Here is a 16956-nt window from a genome sequence, read left to right as displayed (position 1 = left end):
TCCCGACCATTATCGGCGGCATGTAACAGCGTTCAACGACTACACCGCCATTCCCCTCCCCCCAACCCACGCATTAGCCTCGCGCCGCTGACAACTTCTCATTGTCCGCGATTCAGCCTGACGTCGCGGCGACGTGCTCATTGTTAATTAAACTACGCGTCGCCGCGCCATTGCCGCATTCACAGAAGTCCGCCGCTTTCGCCGATAAGTGGCGGTGTTGGTGGTGGTGCCTTAGACGACGCGGCCGCCACACGTACCTCCGCGTTTTCCGCAACACGGTCTTTTCCGACGCGACCAACATGCGCGCGAGCGCCGAAGCCAGCCGGCGCCAATACGCGGGAAAATCCGCGGATTGTGTTGCAGTCCGAGCACGTTTCATCGAGCTGCCGGCAATAACGCGGCAGTTTAATTACCACGGCGAATTAATGCGGCGGCAGTCGGTAGAACGGGAGAGCCGACGTTTGCGCGCTTTAACCGAGAACATGAGACGTGATGAGAGAGAAAAAAATGTCTGCGCTCCGCTCGATGTATTTTTTTTTTTTTTTATCTTCAATTCTCTATCGATCACATTTATATATAAAAAAATACATTTGAAAAGAAATTATAAAAACGCAATCTCGAAACTTTTAATTAAACGTCCTAAGTATCAATTGCGCGAAGCATTCTATGCATCGTTTCAATGTAAATGGATGCTGCGATAGATCGGATGGACCGTTGTTGGCCAGTGTTTTGTATATTGGTGCGAAAGGTTAAACACGCGATCGATACTCGTGTCGTTCCTTTGCGTATTATTACGCCGAGAGAGAAAGAGAGATCGCAGTTGCCGCCCTAATTCTCACAAATTCGATATAGCGCGGCGGGTTGCGCGAATGCTCCTTAAGCAGCCCATAAAACGCAGGAAATTACCGAGTAGGAGCGTCACGACGCTCCCTCTCGATAACGGCCTTATCGTATATAGGCGCTACCGCCAAGAAGTCGTCAGATTCCGCCCTAGCTGCCATAGAAACGGCAAAGCACGAGATACACTATCGCGCGGTTTCGCCGTCTCGTGAATACTTTTTGCATTTTCATATCTAGCATATTCCAACTCCAGAACATGCATTTACTATCACTTTTTATTTACTTTTTATTGCATCATTTATATCGCACTGCATATAGCGCAATATTGTTATGAAAAGTAGCTGAATGTCCACAAACGAGATTGCGCGAGATAGTTCGGGAGAAAGATTTCCAAAATGTACGTTTTTTTAATAACAATTCGTGCAAGATTTTATCTCAAAAATAAAAATTAGGAAGATACGCATAGAAATTAATTAGCGCGATGCGAAGTAATTATTCACTCATAAAAATTAATCGTTACGGTATTTTATGATTCTACAAGAATTTAACTTCATCATTGAGTGACATTAATATTCTCTAATTGTAAGTTACGCAAAACAGCTTGAGCGAAGACCCGTCGGTCTTAGCGTTAGACGCGAGCATAAAATATCGTTATCTCCGAAGTCCACCCCGGTACATCCCCGAGAAACGATGACCCACGATTCGGGGCCGAAGAATTCTGGTAGAAAGAGAGTAACACGCACGGCGAAGAGTACGTGCCGCAGCACGCTGCGTAATAGCAGAGATGTTCTCCCCCATCCTCCCCCCGCGTCTCTCGTATCCGCGTTCGCGGACGATAGGAGTGGTAGGTAGGTAGGTAGTAGCAGCTCTCGGGAGCCCCCAACAATACCCAGGAAATTACATAACTGTTGGAAATATCAACCAATACCAGTGCTCTGGCACTCGCGAGCCGGCGGCGGCGGCGGCGGCTGTGCCAACCCCTCCGTGCCATTATTATAACTGGGTAGGTGGCGTATTATACGCGGCCGTCGGGGGAACTCAGGCGGGCGAACGAGATAGGACCGTGCCTGGAGAATGAAACGAGAAATTGAGTTGTGCTGAAACGGGGTAAGGGGGTGTCGAGCCACCGCGCATTGGCGGCGCGATGGCTGCGAACGAGCCTGCGGTATGAATCAGGGTTTCAGTCGCGAAAACATTTATACTGCTTTTGTCACAGTTGCTACTGCATCCCCTTATAATTTACAAAGCTATTAAGTAATTTGCATTTGTGAAATAATAGTGATAATAATGCTGGATATGTGAAACATTCGTGTAAATCGGTAACAATGAAAAATCGACAGACGGATGACAGTTTTACAATTATTTTGGATGGCGAAAGAGACGAAATTGTAAATTTATATTGTACAGAATAACAAAAATATAAAAATAATGAAATTAGATGCGTTTGTGTCAATTGTGTGAAGTTGTTCGTGTCAGCAATTGTTTTAGAGTGCCGCGATTGTAACGATTAGTGCAATAATTCAATCATCCAGATCGATTATCTCGTTGCAGATAAATCAATTAATTTTTTAGATTGCTTTGAAATAGGGAATGATTAATTACCAATGATATCCATTCTGTTATCCGCCGTCGATTGTCTCCCTCCGTCCGATTAACATTATAATCATTAATAATCGAAAGTATCATAACGCCTGATATTATAATTTAAGTGCGATTACTTTATCGCACTTCATTACGAGTTATTAATATTCGCTACTCTTGTCTGCAATTAAATTGTTTTTACGATCGTTATTCAGAGTTGATTATTTTCGATATATATTAAATTTTATTATTAGCTTTCAAAGAAGCCAACTGATTCGCGCAATTCTTTCTAATTACTCGAGCAACGTAAATTAATCTTAAAGCCATCACTCGTTGCGAGACACGAGGAAAGATACTGCTCCAGTTGCACGTATACCGGTGGCAGCACGTCGACTGCCGAGTAATTCGCAAAAATTAATTACTAACTTGTTCTACGGTGAGAAAGGATCTTTCATACCGACGACGGAGCAGAGACAAAGGAAAAAGGATCTGTTTCAGAAATCGTCGCACAATAGAACGAGAACGCGAGACTTCTCTGAGAAAACAATTGCTGCGGCTACGTCACGTCGGTGTCGTCGCGATCGGTAGTGGCTTTCCGATATGCTCCTCCTACGTATGTACCTCGAGCAAATAAACGAAAATCGTACTTGTAATAAACTTGACATATCTGTGATATAAGAATCGCTTCCTGCAGTTATTTCGTGATTAACAAAATATCTCTTAAAGTTATTAAAAATTCCAACATCAGAATTAAAAACATAATCCAGAACATATCTAAATTGTCTATAATTGTGCCGAAACAATTAAGAAAGATGTTTTAAGAATTATAAAATTTTTTCGAAGCTTTTACCAAGATTCAAACATTTCTTTGGATAAAAATTTAAAAGAGTTGATTTATTTTTCCAATGTAATCTATCGTTTCACTTATTTAACACTCACATCCATTACAGGATGACCAATTACGATCATTTCCAAGTATCGGTATTCCAGCTCGTGATATTCCGCTCGCGCCCATCATGAAGAACGCGAACACTATCCGGTGATATAAATAAGCGTTTAGTGTCGCGCGCTCCTAAATTGAATCTCACCCAACCGAAGATCCGCGGGACGAGATCTTCAAGGGGATGCAGTCCCGGGCGAAAATACTGTCCGATCTCGGGCGTTTCTTTCGCGATGCCGCTCGGGCTACCTTCAGACGAATCTTTCCCAACGATTTATGCACCCTTCTAACGGCGCGGCCTGCATTACGCACCAAAAGTCAAGCGCGACGACGATGGATCCCATACGCTCTCTGTTTGTCTATTATGTATGGTTTACCGTGGTTTACCAGGGGAAATCTGGTAGCGCGAGAGAGGGCGAGGAGCGTCTGTCTCCCCCCCGGGGACTTATGACCAGTGATTAAGTATGACGTATCGGTGGAAGGATCCGCAGCGAGAAGGAGGGTGGCACACGCGGACTCCGTCCGCGCTGCAGATATCGCGCTTTTCGTGGAAAAATCACGGCGCTCTATTGTGCCCATTCTCGCGGCGAGATGAATTGCCACCGAGTCGGCGATATTTCTCGCAACCACCCGAGACGATACTGTCGTTTACTCAGGCGATCGATCGGTAGTGCCTGTGGGGCGAATTAAGATACGTTCGGTCGTAAAGTAAAAATTTCTAACTAGCGTTCGACGCGCATTTATAAATAATATTTTTTTTTTCAATCGGTATTCAAGCCATCTGTAATATATTCTGCATTAAAATGCGAACCGATAAGATAATATTATAAATTCCACTCGTAAGAGAACAGTATTCATATCGGATTCTCTGTCGAGAGGTATAAAATGACAGAATAATAAAATTCATAAACTTCACGGAAACATCAGCCAGACGCGTCGTCGTTACCAACGTCGAGAAAAGCACTGAAATCGATTGTGAGGTGCTAGTCGCGACGGGCACGTTTCGCTTACGAGGCTTTTGAAAATGAGAATCGATTTCACGGTAAAGCGGAACAAAGTGATATCGTTTATTGGACAAAGAGACCCGACTACACGTGGCCGATCATACGCACGAGCGACTTGCCGCGCGTATTTTTACAACGACGCTGCGCGAAAAAAAAAATAAATAAAAGAGTAAAAAAAAAAGATACACGCATACGCCGTGGAAATGCGACATGATCGCGAGCTAATGAGAAAAATTCGCGACGACTGGCGGAAATGAGGCGCACACTCAGATCGCATTTTTCGATCGGTCTTATTCAGCCGGGAACAATCGCACGCCCGGTAAAGCTCGACGTCGCTTTCGCCATAAAAATGCGACGCGCGAGGGAAAGAGAAAACAAATAGTGATTGAAAAAAAATTCATTCGCAGACGAGAAAAAGTCTGCCGGCTTTTCCGGAAATCGGACGGCTAACTTCGTCGACGGTTTTATTGGCGACGGCGCGACCACCATAAAGAGCGACAGTCTGGGCTTGAGAGAGCGAAAGAGAGAAGGAAAAAGGTAACGTCGGTCGGTGATAAAGTGACCGAATGGAAAAGACGGCGCATAATACGCCATAGAAAGCCGAATATTGTGTCGCGCTGGCAAAGGGGGTAATTCCGCAGTAGGAAGTCTTATTGGAAAAGGGTAGATAAGGGCGCGCGGCGTTGCGACGCGCGCTACATAGGGTGACGCGTAGCTGTGAATCGGTATTCGCCGTTCGCGTTGTACCGTCGCGCGCGGGCGCGAGAGCGTGTGTCGCCGTTGCTGTGAGAGCGGAAATTAAATATGCCTGACTCGATAAGTCAGAGCACCGCGACTGTGCTCCGTATCAACGGGCGGGAGATGAGCTATTGTGCTATTTTCGTGCGGGATCTGTGCGCGAGGCCATCCCCCCGCCGTGTTCTACGTTTCTCCTCCGCAAAACGCGTTTCGTTTATTCCCTCGCTCGCTCGCGGACGCGGATATCGCCGTGACGCGTCCGGCGAACGCTCCTGCGAACGTGTCCTGCCTACCCTTCGGTCTCGGGCGTTTCATTCTTTTTTTTTTGCACGTTGTAACGGAGATTACATCGGGATTGCGTTTTTTCGTTCAATGCTAATAGATTTTTTCGCTCGCTGGGATTAGTAAACGCGCGCGAAATATAGCGAGATTGATCTAAGAAGAATAATGTCTAGAGAAATTTCTTTTGGAAGGAAATCGTGAAGGTGATATTTATCATGGTATAGAAAAAACATTAGTCTAACTGTAATTAAAAAATAGAATTCTCTCTCGAAAACAGTTTCTTCCACTTATTTTACTTCAAGGAAATAATTTTTATCGCTTCTCGCGTGTTAATTTCGTACATATCTTTATCTACAATAAAATATTTCAATATCAGTAAAAAGATTTATTTTGATAATAATTTCACACATAGGAAGTTCTCTAGATAATAAACTTGTCTCTATGAATCAATTAATTATATCAGATCGATGTTGAAATTGACATCAATGGTGTTGTTCGATTTCCCTTTTACCTTGCCTGAGGTAAGAGAGAAAAATTCCAGAGCGACGTGATAGCGTGTAGTAGCAGGCGAAGAATTATCCTAATCAGATAATAAAGCAAGCGCGAAGGCGAACAAAATAATTATATTGGATTTATCGAGCCGAGCTCCTTAGATAATAGGCTTTTTACGACTCTGCTGCACGAACCACGCCGCTTGAAAGTTACGATCCTGTAAAGCCCTCTTTACGAGACCATTACCAGAGCTGTTACTCATATTTTTGCCCCAAACGATTCGAGAGACACTTCGACAATAGCGCAATAGATGAGCGAGCGAGATAACTTCGTTAAACTATTCTTGCATTTTCTGTAAATCAACACGATTATTCATCATTCGGTGCGACACGTGGATCGAAATCGATGATTGTAAATATTCTACAGTTGTCAGTTTAATATAAGTGATTTAATATAGCATATGCATAAAAATAACTCTGTTTGTGTGGCAATAGGCAACGATTTCCAACTGGCACTCCGTAATTTATAAAATTAATGAGTATTTGACTATGCTAATGATATTTATACGCATTCAGTGCGTCAGTATGCAAATAAAATTGTTGCCTCATGCATTACGGAGTGCTGTTGTTTACAAAAAAGCAGACTGAAAACATTATAATATAAAAAATGCGATGACATCGATAGAACAATAATGTATTTTAATATAATATGAAGAAAATGATGGATCAAAAATTAACATATCAGAAATTATAACAGAGATTTAAAAAATAGAAAAGTATGTAAATATGATTAACAGAACTGATGAATAAAATTAATCAAAATGAAAATTAATTGAGACATTGTGATACCGATATAACTTATTAAAATATATTAAGAATAGTTTCGAGAGACATCCAAAAGAAATTAAATGAATTATTGTCCCATCTATTCCGTGCCTTCCTGTTATTCGAACAAATCACATTTCCGTAGCAGGGAAATCGATTCCAAATTCGCCATAGAATTGGTAACTGGAGGATAATTCGATAAATCTGGAGCAACCTCTATAAATCCTCTACTTTTTATAGTCGCGGTCGGACGTTATGATAGCGATCGCAAGTTCGGTCCAGCGAGCAACGGCATAGCCGTGAGGCGGCAGGGTTGAGGGAGACGGAGGCGGGGAACGAGGGGTTGCTCACGCAGACTTTTCTACCGGGTGAAACACCTGAGGTGGTGGATCCGTGGTATCGCCGAAGCGTCGACAAAGAAACCGCCGTAAGTCATAGGCGCAGACGGCTGCCGCTTCATTTGTCATCGAGCCTGGGGTACAATTGTTCGCCGGCACCGGCCGCCATCTTGCTAGCCACCCCCGCCGATACCTAATAGACCACCCCACGCATTCAGCGACCTCGGTGATAAATTGCAAAATAATCTCGTTCGGTGCGCATTATGTCGGAGGTTTATAGACGGCCAAGCGCGCGCGCGGTCACCGCGACCTGCTCGCCCGTCCGTAACTTATTCGAGTTTTGTCGAGATCCCGAAATCCTACACCCACACTCCATCAAATTGACGAACGTATTTCAACCCCTCATTACCTAATATCCCCAAAGGACCAGTCAAAGGAAAAAAAAAAATTAATTTTACATTTATGGTAATATGTCATTTTTCCAACCGTTAAATAATTTTCACGTATACATATTCACATTAGAATTATACAATTACATTATATTTAATCTCTTCAATTCAATTACTAATATTTGAAATTAAAAGTTGGCGTTACACCCAAATTTTCGCGAAAAAATTATGTAAAATCTGTACTTTACCTTATTTAGAGTGTCTTAGCGCAGAGAATTATTAAAGAACAGTTTTGTGAGAATGCGTTTTAACGCAGAAAATCACTGAAAAGCCGGTTTATGAGAATGCAAAAGAAGTTTCTCATGCATTCAAAATTTTTTCATAACTTAATTCCAAGTTTCATACACCTGACGATCCTTTTCTAATTCTCAGAAAATTTTGACAAATTACCATGGATCTACAAATATGATCATTGTCAAGTGTTATTTCTTAAGAAACCATCGATGCAAAAATTTCTTTTATTGTCCACTAATTCGATTTGGCAGTTTCCAAAAATCGTATCGGTCTCAATTTTCGAGTCGTGAAATACCTTTCCATAAAAAAAAATCCGCATTGTCATAATGGAAAATTTGCTGCGTCACGCGAAAATACGCACTACCGATTTCAAGGGTTGAATTGGATTTTGTTGGAGTCTTTTAAAGTAAAGAGTTCATTAATGTAAGCCGCGACAATGAGCAGCTCGAGGACCGTCATTGTGAGTGGGAAAATCGAGTGCAAAGCGCGCGTGTGAAAGATTCTGGAAAATCATTCCGGGATGAAGATGTCGGTATCGCTTTGTCCAGGATTTCATGGGACGCGGGATAGTTGCATTCAATATTTCGTTGTGAACGCCGTCGCTTTGCCCTCGATTTCAAGAGGATCGATTCTGCTTTTCGTATGGAGGATGCTGCGCAGAAAATTTATGTCGAGTCTTTCACGTGAGAGACCCCGTCACCAATAGCCAGATTTTATGGATTTTCTCCAAAGAACTCGGAGAAAGGTAAATAAAAATTTACTTGTTATAAGTACATTATTGCAGAGTCTCGTATCATTAATTTCTAATATAATCAATGATTGCTAATTTTTTTTAAATTACGAACTTCTTGCTAAATATGTTATGTAAAAATATATTTGTTTAACACCAATAACTAAATTAGATATAATTAAATATCAAAATTTTTATTGAAATTTACAAGAAGCTTTTACTTTAACAATTGCGTGATTTCAAGCTTAATTATCAAAATGTTTAATTACTAATGATGCAATTTATATATATTTTGTTCTGTATAACTTTGGCGTAACAAACAAAAGTCACAACGCGAGTTATATCCTTCACATCCTGTCGAGTTCAAGCACGTGGAATTAATGACGACCCCAAGAGATCAGCGAGAGATTTTAACCCCAGATTAATCGAATGTTTGCCGATTCCAATCACACGTAACGGAATGGCCTCTTTACACCGAACGTGATGGCCGCGCGACGCAAATGATCGGACCGCTCGAGCGAACGTATTTCCGGCGATTGTCGTGTGATTACTGAATCAATTAGAATCGAGGCATAATGAAAATAATTGGAATACAATCACTTAACCGCAGGGCGAAGGCCAATACCTTGGCTCGTTCGTTGCAGGCATTGACACTAATCGTGGGAAGAACGCGTCGTATTATGCTTGAAATATATTCGCTGACGTCGGAAGTACTGTAACGATTTACTTGTAATCGCGGAATCAGGAGCGAGTTTCATTATCTACTATTTATTTATTTGAATTCGGCGGTCACACTAATGAAAAAAACAAATCACGTTGCTTTTCGATTATTGATGACTAAAAATTCCCTATTCTTATGTTGATACGGCAAACGCGCACAAATTTGTGCAGAATGAATTGTGTTATTATGTGCATTGTAATTATTGAATCTATTAGATTTTTATAAAATAAGAAAGTGTTTTAATTAATTAATTTATTATAAACATTTATAAAAAAATTAATTTAGCAACGCAAAATTCTAAAAATTATTGAAAACTATAGCGCTTTGGTAAATAATCATATTCTATTTTTGGTTTTAAAATATTATTTTAAAAATTCTGTTTATCATAAGACATCGCTTAATTTTAGTGTTCGACTTGACATCCAAATATTGCAAAGATTCAAAGAGAAAACCAGAAATAACATGAGAATCTTCGTGTAAATGCCAATTTTTCCACTCGCAAATCCATCTAGATGGACGATCGATTTGCGACGTTTCGACCATCCTTTTTCTCTCTTGAAGAAGTATCGAACGAATAAAAAGAGGGAGGTCTGGACAAGATACATAGAACCGAAGAAAGGCAGAGAAAGGGAGAGAGACGGTATCGCCTTCGAGTTCGCTCGAAGCGCCGCGAGTAGCTGCCAACGACTCAAGAAACAGGAGCCAGGTGCAAAGTGACTCTGGTAGAGTTCCTTGAAGAGGAAGAGGGAAGACGCACAACCGGAGACGTGACGGCGTAAGAAAGATGGCAAGAACGGGGAAGGAGGACAAACAGAGTTCTCGCTCTCGTATGTCGGACAGAAGTTTCTTGGAACACAATCGCATATAATACATATGCAGCAGCCCCGGTGGAGTCCGGTGCCAGGTTTAGTCCTGGCGAATGAGTGTCCTCGGCCGAGACAGACACCGAAGGTGGACGTCGAATTGTGCAACATGGCCGATACCAACGAGGCACATTCGACATTCGGTGTCTCTCTTCGCGGAAACTTTCGTGAATAATTCGTAAGTTGACGATGTAGTCAACGAATGGTTTATCGATACTTGGTATTGTTAGAATACATCTACCTATTGAAATGTAATTATAATTTTGTGACGATCACAATGAAAGAAGCATAGATATATTATTTTTTATTTTAAATTTTAAATTTAACTTGGTTTAAATTTACATATATTTTTTATATATTTTATAAATCAACAGCAAACAAGAGTCAACTTTCCCCGCTGCAACTGATTCATTCAACGTAAACGGTAAGTACAAGAATAACGCCCACGCGCAGAATAATGCCAAAAGCGAGGGGACATTTTAACAAACACCCCTCGCTCATCGATCAAATCGCGATAATAATCCCGATCTTGTCGCGCACGCGGCCGGAGAAGAATCGAACGTCGAGCTCGCGTCGAGGGACATCACGACGCTCAGCCTGCACGATTATCTCCCGACTTATCGGATACAATAATGGTACGGGAAAATGTCCCCGGCGCACGATCATGGCCTGTTAAAGGAGCTTTCTACACCCGCACCCTCGGTATGGGACCCTATCTACGTTTTGTAAGATAACACCAAATTAAATTAAACGATGCAACGTACCGAAGCGCAAGCGCTACTCACTCGTCAAATTCCTGCTGTGAACTTAACATTATTCTATAAAATACCTATGCAAATTTATCACGATGCTCTCTCGTTTTAATATGTTTATTTTACCACTTAATTATGAAGTTAACGAAACAAAACTTAAAAATATGTCTACAGTTCTCAATCACAGAGTCAAAGAGCGAACGAAATATTGGAATAAATTTTATCGATCACTGAAATAATGTTTGGAAATTTTTGCAGTATAATTCAAGTGTTTTGTATGAAATTTTTGGACGATTAGAAACACAGTGTGAGCATCAACGGAAAGATAAACGGGTGCGGAAGGCCGCAGACGCAAACGGTTACAAAGAGGAGCTAGTCCGCTCTAGAAATACGGATTTAACTGCCGGTGGCGTTTTATGACCAAGACATAGTATACCGGTCGCACATCTGCGGCGTTTAAGTTCTCATCGTCGGCGTATCCTGTGCGGTACCACCGGCACGGTATGTACGTATTTACGGCGTGCAAATTATAGTTCAGTCAAGAGAGACGGCCGCGAGCGCGTCGCACGTGCAAAACCGCTCCAAAATACCCGAACTCCGTGACGGAGTCTTTTCTTCGAGTACCTATCTAGTGAGGAAAGCTGCACACTTAAGCACGAGAACACGCTGCAGCTTTACTGCAGCAGACAAAAGCCTGCAAGCTGCATGCGGCAAAATTAGACGTGAGTATACTTATTACAAAATTTAACGTTACATATACATTAACATATCAACAAGTACAAACAAATTTATATAAAAATTAAAAAAACAAAGTATTTTTTGTAGCAAATTTTTAGACGACCATTGAATTCTAAATCAGAGAATGTTCTAAACTCTTCACTTTGTCTGAACGCGAGTAAATTCAGGCGAATTTGCAACACCATCGCGTTATCTTAGTTAACCAGTCACAGTGTTAATCGGCATTAATGTAACCATCCCCAAAATTTGTGGCGGCAAGAAGATCCCGGGATTCGCGGACCCAAGGGTCCAATTAGCCCAGGCCCGGCTTTCGGCGCGTTCACATCGACATCTAATTACCGGTGGGACATTGTGCGCGGGTGGCGCGTTAATCAACGTTTTCGGAGGGGGAGGAAAAAGCGTGAGTGACGTAACGGCGAGCTAATAACGTAAATACGGGCCGGATATATCCGCGAAAGGTAAAGTAAACCCACCACCGGGCGCGCACCGGCGCGGCGCCGTGGCGCGGTTAATAGGACCACCCGTAGTCCGCTACTCTAATACCGGTACGATTAAATGCAGACAGGATATTAAACCGCGCTCCATACAGGCGCGGCCGTAATACATTTTGACAATGCATCACCGAGGCAATAAAGTAAAATCGTAAACCTCTTGCAGCGCTTATCCGCGCTCGCGCTTGCTTACGCGCGTAAGCGAGCTCCGCGAGACGCCGGGCACGCGCACGCAAGACGGCGAAAAAACAATTTAGAAAACACTCGGCTTGATCGTCACGACGTGGCCGTGACCTGCGATACTTCGTCGCTTATTACTATGCACTGACGCACAATGGTGAATGCGAAATTAGTTGTTTAATAACGGGTAAATGGTATCGTCTGGCGTGACTCTTTATTTTAAAAGGAGTGCAATCAATGTGTACTGCTCCCATTTATCAGTCCTACTTTAATGATGCTGATTAATAATTCAAGCACCTAAATACATATGTATATTTCGTATTTAAAATTAGGCGAAGACAGAAAGATTTCAATTTTTCAAATGCGAGGAGCAATATATATCTCATAAATTTTTATATAATAATAGAAATGATTTGTCGTGTTGTTAGAATATTGACTTCGCAATTTTAAATACTCAAATAATTGATTCATATATCAATTAAATTTTTAACGATTTAATATTCCAACCGGTCTCTTATAAATTTTCTTTGCCATAGAGATATATGTATATTGATTCATAATTGTTTTAATTTTACTCTAAATTCAAAAGATTAAATATAATTTCTACAATTCGTATGTCACGTTAATTATGTTTAATTTGTCGCTTCGTCCGCGTACTTTTCGATAATGGCCGTGAAGTTTGGGACCTTTCACGAGCAGAACACAGTGGACCCGCTGCCGCTATATCGTTCGGTTCGCAGCGGCATAACTGAAATTCGAGTCGGCAGATCTAATGGTGCCAAAGGCAAGTCATCACGTACGGGCCCTTTTTCGGGGCCGTTGCGAAAAATAGAATCGAAGTCGCTAGGACGCGAAAACCGTCGTGTCGTGTTTCGAGCATTAGCTAACGCGCGTATCATCGCAATGCCAACACGAGAATTCGCGGTCGGCCGTCTCTCAGCTCGCGTGGCGTTTCGTCGGTTTATAATGTTAATTCTTTGCGGTTGAATATTTCATTAACCTTTCGAAAGTATTAAAAAATACACGAGTGTTTTCAGACAGTATTACGCTTAAATGAAAAATTTGCAAGTCATCAATGTTAACTTACTTTGAATGTTCAAATTATTGATTTCTTTGAGCAATCTTTATCTATTTCTGATTTCAACTTGTTCTGCTTTATATAAATACACGCAATTAAGGATTTTATATTTTTAATCAATATTTAAAGTAATTTTTATTAAATAAAATTGAAAAACATTAATATGTGGAATAAATAACTGTTGTAAGCTAAGTTGGAAAAAATAAAATATATAATATTTTAATATATAATATATAATATATAATATATAATTTAATATATAATATTTTAATATTCACGGTAATATGTTTCAACTTGATGTTAGCAATTTAATCAGATTTGAGTAGTAAGCATTTTGTTCATGAGCATATTAAAAAATAAGTTTTCCCGAAAAGACACTTATAATATTGTGCTCGATGGCTTTATAAACTTCCTACAAATTGTTTGACAGGATTACAATCCGAGAAAACTCCCAGAGGAGAAACTCAAAAAATTATCGTTTCTTTCTCATCCGAGCAATTTTCGCACCAAAGGCGGAACGTATCGGAACCACTTCCAGTTGACACTGCGAATGCCTTTTAATCTTGTTTCCTCGAGTGACGAGCATTTTTCTGAGAACGCTTAAGCAGAGAGCCACCGTCTATTTTAGCCCGGGTAAAACGTTGAAGCGCTAAACGGTACGCGCTGACGAACGCCATGTAGAGATACCTTAAGATACGAGAGACAGCCCGACGCGGATGCTCGTGCACCATTAACCGCGAACCGCAAATCGAAGCGGATCCGGCCTAATGAAGCCGTCGTAGCAAGATTGCGAAAAAGAAAACGACACGTCGTCGCGTGTGTCAAATAAACACCGCCGTTCCCACATTTGTAACCATTACAACGGCAAATCCGGCTTCTCCTATTTCAACTCTATACATATTAATATCTCGAAATTCTCGAAAAAGTATTATATCAAATTATTTATCCATGTATCAGCCAATTATAATAATAATTAGCTTCTAGCTAGAAAATATTTAATGCCTAGAAAATATCTGTAACTTTCGAAAAGACAAATAACTAATATCTGATTTTGAAAAATTAATGAATATTTAAAGCCGTTCCGTTCAACATAAAATTAATAAAATTATAAAAATCTAAATTTTGTTATTTGTATGAATAATGGACATACATGAATCTAATTTTTTTATAGCGGCATTGTCGGTTTTTTCTTTCATCTTTTTCGCACGGTCGACTTTTATACAATCGCGTCGTTTCATATCAGCATATTATATATTACGTATTTTCAGCTATGGAGGCGTAGTTACGCCACTGTTGCTCTCCCGGCGTTTTAACCCGTGCGCCGGTTTCGTCGGGATATCGTCTGTAAGATGAGACGCACCGGAGAAGCGCACCCGATACGGTGGACTAATTGGCCGATAAATCAACCGCCGGCTTACCTTCTCTCCACCGCGGCTCTACGCTCCTGACCTTCTAGACTCATAGGTAGACTATACGGTACACGCACGTTATGGGCATAATCCCGAATGCGAATTCGCCAAAAGAACTGTATCGACACATCGGCCGATACCGGATCTCGATTAAATCGTCTGAGTAAATTTTATTAGGCGCAGTATGCAACGCTTCGATGCTTTTATCGTTTCGGAAATGTTCACTCTTTTAGTAATCATGCGAATTATTTTTTATACGTGTAATATATTTGTATGCAGTAGTTAAAATAGACATTAAAATATTTTATAGCTTTACTTAATTTTTATGGCCTGAATGGGACAGATTAAAATGATTCACGACGAAATTATTATTAATATAAAAATATAGATCAATAAATATTTAGCTCCGTTATCAGATTTATCTATAGATATGTTATACTCTCAAGTAAATAAAAAAAAATAATCATATTTAATAAAATTTGCGTCTCAAGATCAACATTCTATGTTAACAGTAATGGTTTCATATTAATCAAAATAGTGCACAAATAATTATGTGAATAAATTAAAAGCAAAGTAATCGTAACAGTTTAAGATAAATTTATTGCACACACACACACATCTACAATCACAGCGGCATTTAACAAATCGCGTGTCGCATTGCTCAGAATCTTACTCGAGTATTCTCGCTTGGGAAAGAGCAAGCTCGCTGTGAGCACGTAGCTCCGGTAGCTCCGGTAGCTCCGGTAATTTGTGTCCGCAACCGGCGCGGCGCGCGTCCTCGCTCGCCGGTGAGGAGCACGTCGCGGCGATGGGATATCTTTCGTGCGAAAGCAGCGAGAATGTGAGAAAGCAGTGTCGCGCGACGGAACAGGTTTCTCGGTTTCCGGGGGCAGATCGGCGACGGCGACGCCGGGTGCAAGGGAGCGCAGCACGGTGCATACAGCCGCAATCGAGCTACTTAAACCGCGCGCATCACCACCACCATCATCAGCACCACCACCACGTACGTGCTAATCGCATCGAACGAACTTGTCGGAATTAATTGGTCCCACCAATTAACGCGCGCGCTCTCGGCCTGCTACGGCTGCTGCTGAAGGGCGCCGGACGGGAGAGCAACGGGAAAGCACAGTCGAGAAAACAATGCTTCTACTGCCATCTCCAATCTGCCCTCCAATTTCGTCTTGTTTGTACCAACGCGAACGGTAAAAGAAATGATTCTGTTTTCTGTTTTATCAATTTATCTTGTAGAGGAACTGAATTATCGATACAAGTAAAAGCAGTTTCAAGTGCATATCGTAGGATGATAAGTGCATTGTAAAATTGATTTGGAGACGCAACGCGAGATGGACACACTATACACGTAAAGCGCATATGCAACTGTGATTGTGTATATGTGTGTAATTACAATCATGTATTTTTGCGTAATTACGCAAATAAAATCAATGATTTACTTACCGGTCATTGTATCCTAACTGGAAACGCCGCCAATTGTATCTGAGAAAAGGAATGAATATTTAATAAGCACAAATTGTAATGCACATGAATCTGCATGTATGTGTGTGTTCAGTGTCAAAATTACATGTACATATTTAAACAAATAATTGTATTCACCAACTAAAATATTGTAATTTGCTGCATTCGCTGTAGATTCCGCCTCAGATTGCTTCACATCAGGTCCATCAAAGACTCCATAAATACTGGAAACTTGCATTTATTGTCAGCTACACTACACACACACATACACACATTACCGAGTAAAAATCAACTTGCACGCTTCACTTTTCTCTTTCACTTATCACGGATTCGAATTTGGCAAATGGCACGATTTACGTCGCGAATTTGTTACAATTTATATCAAACGCGAGACGAAACACTTAAAGAAAATGAATCGAACACTTTGAAGAGGATAAATAACGCGGGAAAGACTTCGGAAAAATGACAAAGCACTTCTGCCACAACGCGCTACGTAATAATTGTAGCCAACATTATATATAACATATAAAATTGCATCAATTTGGAATTAAACAGTTTGCCAGCTTGCTTTTCCCGCTATTTATACACGAACGAGCGAGACGAACGATACGCATGCAGCATGATTGTGTTTTATCCGGTTTAATTGCGACAAGTACAATTTTCAAGGTGCTAAATGAAAGATACATCGCGCGCTCATAGAGCGTCTATAACACACCGGACGCTATACTCACTGAGGTTACTCACAGGTTTGTATTTGCGATGTAGATCAATGAAATGCCTTTAGGCGCGAACAACTGTG

General features: G+C 41.1%; 1 long non-coding RNA gene across 1 annotated transcript in view; it reads right to left on the bottom strand.

Moving 5' to 3' along the window:
- Window positions 1–16436, bottom strand: part of LOC105679195 (uncharacterized) — a 69916-nt gene extending 53480 nt beyond the window's left edge. Inside the window, exons 1-2 of the long non-coding RNA XR_001101818.2 lie at window positions 16296–16436; window positions 16140–16178 (exon numbers count right to left, since the gene is read on the bottom strand). This is a non-coding gene — a long non-coding RNA (uncharacterized lncRNA). The remainder of the gene's footprint in view (window positions 1–16139; window positions 16179–16295) is intronic.
- Window positions 16437–16956: the final 520 nt, after the last annotated feature.

This window comes from Linepithema humile, chromosome 2 (assembly GCF_040581485.1).
Source record: "Linepithema humile isolate Giens D197 chromosome 2, Lhum_UNIL_v1.0, whole genome shotgun sequence".
Taxonomy (NCBI): domain Eukaryota; kingdom Metazoa; phylum Arthropoda; class Insecta; order Hymenoptera; family Formicidae; genus Linepithema; species Linepithema humile.
Note: the sequence above shows the minus strand (reverse complement) of the source record. Positions and strands in the feature narration are given on the sequence as shown.